This window comes from Otolemur garnettii, unplaced genomic scaffold, assembly GCF_000181295.1.
Source record: "Otolemur garnettii isolate 467f Iridium unplaced genomic scaffold, OtoGar3 scaffold00050, whole genome shotgun sequence".
Lineage (NCBI taxonomy): Eukaryota > Metazoa > Chordata > Mammalia > Primates > Galagidae > Otolemur > Otolemur garnettii.
This window is the reverse complement of record NW_003852445.1, coordinates 13,089,043-13,093,436: the sequence shown is the minus strand read 5'-3', so window position 1 is coordinate 13,093,436 and position 4,394 is coordinate 13,089,043.

The window sequence follows — 4,394 nt, the reverse complement described above, 5'->3', positions numbered from 1 at the left end:
AGTGACCAGATACATCTTCCTTTAGCACAACCAAGAGAGTTGCCTGCATTAAGAAAGCCAGATTCCTATTTTTGATACCAGATTGTACCCACAACTAGTCCTCTAATCTTTCCACACCAGTTTTGTCTGAAATGTAAATATGTTATTTTCTCAATAGTTATTTTGCATAATAGTAACTCTTTAAACAGAGGGTTCAAAATCCCAGTGTCCCTGAGCTTTCTATGAGTTCAAGAATGGAACAAAAGATACCAAATTGGGATTAGAATGAATAGCTTTGATATAAGAGTGGGTTGGATTTGTTCAACAATAAACCAAGTTTCAGGCAATAGAATGTCACATTATCGAGACACTAATGCATATGAGCTGATCCTTGGGTTCTATACAAGTCTCAACTTATATTCTAAAAATCCTTTAAATATTCAAAAAAGCTGCTTTAAGATTTAATCATGAGGACAACGATACCTCCTGATCCAAAAGTATTTCCTTCTTGACCATAGGAAATATTGTATTGCTTTTCACATCACATCTAATTTTCGATCTTCTAGGACAGCAGTTCTCAACCTGTGGGTCACGACCCCTTTTTAACAATGAAAATACATTGCAACATTAGGAAGGTTGAGAACCACTGTTCTAGGATATTCCATTCACTAAAGGCATAATGACATAAGAAGGTAATACTATATTTTAATGATACATACATAAAAAAATAAACAGAAGGAGGGGGCAGCGCCTGTAGCTCAAAGGAGTAGGGCGCTGGCCCCATATGCTGGAGGTGGTGGGTTCAAAGCCAGCCCTGGCCAATAACTGCAAAGAAATAAAAAATAAAGTAAACAGAAGGATGAGAATCCAGCGCTAGATAAGAGTCCCAGAGTCCCCGTGTAACACACTCAATCTTCATACTGCCTTAGAAGCTAGCATCTACTTTACTCATTTATTATCACATTTACTTAACATCTTTCTTTTTTAAGCAGCCCTGCTTGGAAAGAGATGAATGTATTTGGTGGCTTTGAAGCCAAGGATTTGAAGATTAAATCACATAATGTTTGAGTGCAATATTCTTCGGAAAGATGATGTAGTGTCTTCAGCTGGAGGCTCTGCATGGTTGAGCAGGTTGGCCTGGAGTTCGCATCACACTGAGGAAAGTGACAAATGGTCTTTCACTTTTGAGTTAAGTATTCCCTGTCTTCACTTAAAAGTTTGGGAATTGCTTTAGCTCTTTTGAGGGGCTCATATATGAAGTAACAGCTCACATACCTCTGCTGTGCTCTCTAAAGGTCTTTCCCAATGGTGACAACTCCTTGCCTGTGCAGGCAGCTTTACAGTCTGCAGGTCTTTGAGAGCCATTATGTCCTTTGCACTGTGCTGTAAGGCTGGATACATATCTCCATTCCAGTTTTGTAAATGAGAAACTGAATTGTGGACTGGTTATGTTGACTAGACACAGTAAATCCTCAGTTACTTAGCATGTTCTATTTGGTAAGTATGGAATGGGCAGGGCATTGCTTACCAATTTTTAAAATAAAATGTTACATTTTATATACAGGGTGGACATGAAGTTTGTGTGCAATTTGCTACATTAAATTATTTTATTTTATTTATATTTTTGAGTATTTTTTTATTTTTCCAAATTAATATGAGGGAACAATTTTTAGGTTATACTTTTCTCACTTCCAGGGTAAAGTTCCATTTGTGGAAGAGCACCTGACCCAGGGGGCGTGTTATACACCCTCACAACGTGCACATTAGGTGAGATCCCACTTCATGCCTTCCTGCCTTCTGCCCGTATATCCTCCCCCTACTTCCTCTCGCTTCCCTAATACCCCCGAACTGGATTATATTATTGTTTCATTGTTCTTATGAGCATGCAAATGTTTATATATTGATTTCATATCAGTGTGGAATACACTAGATATTTATTTTTCCATTCATGCAATACTTTACTAAGAAGAATGTATTTCAACTCCAACCAGGTAAATGTAAAAGATGTAAAGTCTCCATCTTTTTTAATGGCTTAATAATACTCCATGGTATACAGATACCACAGTTTGTTGATCCATTCATGGGTTGATGGGCACTTAAGTTGCTTCCATGACTTGGCAATTATGAATTGATGTTAAATTATTTTAAAGTGCACACAAACTTTATGTCCACCCCATATTATGAATATAATATTTACAGTTATACTAATTCATATTAATAGGAATTATAGGTATATTTATATATAGTGAAAGTATAATTATCATAATATAAACCTTACTGGTAAAATTGGGAAGCCAAATGTACACAATTTAAATAAAGAAAAGCAAATGGTGAGAAGTCTCTCCAGTCTTCAAGACATTGTATGAGACGTGACATTGGCAAAGAGGGTGTTAATAAGGTCTAAGATGTGATAAAACGATGATGCCTCATTCTTCTAATTTTATGACATTGACATTTTATTATAAATAAAATGTCTACAAGTAATTTTCCTGAATCAACAGAATAATACTTCTAAACAAACATTGGTACTTTTAGTGCATCGATTTAGAGCAGTGATTGGTTGGAAAGGTTCAGCTGACAATGTCCTGTTCCCATGGAAGAGCATTGGGCAGTAGAATTAGGCAAGAGTTTAAGAGATGGTGTGAGCTCTCCAAGGCCATGCAGAGAAAAGCTATGATAAAATGATTTCCAGAAATAAGCTTTGACTGTGTGCAGAGTTCTGATAGCGTTTTGCTTTCTTGTCCCCAGTCTAAATCCCTTACAAGCACAGATGAAATTCTGTCAAGGTAACGTCTTAAACTCCTAAGTCAGTCAACACACGCTTATTAAATGTCGCTGTGTGCAAAGCACAACTGTTGTCACAGTGTTTTAAAGGAAATTGACTGCTCCTTTTCCTCATCATGTGTTCAATATTTTTGCTCAGAAGAGAAACATAGTTCTACACACATAAAAAAATCTACTTACATGGCTCTGAGCGATGTAATAAATTCAATCAATAATTTTCAGTTTTCTAAGGGAAATACTCCCAAACCAATTTTAGGTATTAAAGGTAAATATTAATTATATAGTAGTGGAATTTTTGCTTTGGCCTGCAGGATTTGGAAAAAAAATTAAAAAGAAAAACCTACAAAAACCTCCAGAGAAATCCATATACCATATACTGAAAATGTCAATCCAATATTTTGAAATATTTACAACCTCTCTCTAAGAAAATGATTAAGTTGACAAATCTGAGACACTTTCAGAAGTTTTAGCGCTGGATGGCAATGTGAGGATGTAAAGTAACTTTTCTGAAATTACTTCATTACATTTTACAGTTTTTTCCAGATTGATTCAGGGTTCCTCTGCAGTTGCAATGGTGAAGGTCAATTATAGGATCTGCCAAGGGAAGGTTTTAGGTAAGATTGTTTCTGAAACACAAAGAGGTTGCTTGAGGAGACTGGATGTAGTGTAAAGAATCACCCCATCTAAAAATCAGCTTGCCATAAAAAATAATGAAATCATGTCCCTTGCAGCAACATGGATGAAACTGGAGACTATTATCTTAAGTGAAATATTTCAGAAACAGAAAGTCAAATACTGAATGTTTTTACTTATAAGTAGGAACTAAATACGGTGTACACATAGATGAAATAATAAATATTGGAGACCCAGAAGGGTGGGAGGGTGAGGGGTGAAAACTTACTTAATAGGTACAACGAATGCCATTCAAGTGATAGTCACACTAAAAGCCCAGACTTCACATCTATGTACTATATCCATGTAAGAAAACTGCGCCTGTACCCCCTAAATCTACAAAAATTAAAAAAAAATGACATATCCCCTGTTCATACCTGCTGGGCTCACTGCTCCTGTTTACTCAAAGCTAGGGTATTATTTTCAGAGGTTGCAACAAAAGATAGTTAACCGTTGCCATCACAATTTTTTTGCTGATTTACTAACATCCTTTTTGGAAATCTTTTGTTCTCAAAGACTTCCTCTCACCCTTGTACACTTGGCAACATTCTGACCTCATTATTAAAGTCAAAAGTAGACCTCAATAATGTTTCCTCTGTGAAGAATTTCTGGGATCCTCCCCAGTGTTTGGTTAAGTCATTGATTTAACTCCATAATGTTCCATACCCTTCTCCAGCAATGCTGTCTCATGTATGTATTGTACATATATGACTGTCTCTCCTCTTGAGCGCCAGAACCACTATTGCAACCCCCTGAAACTACATATTGGTTAGACAAATATAAGTGGATATGTCATCCAATTCATTAATAACTTGTACACATGTTCCTATCTCCCTCTTATACTGGAATTCCCTCCAAAGGGCCTACTTCCTGTATGGTACATGGTTTATCACATGCATCAAGAGATTAGGAACATTAAGCAGGTGACATATATCAACAATGAGCTGGGAATTTATTAT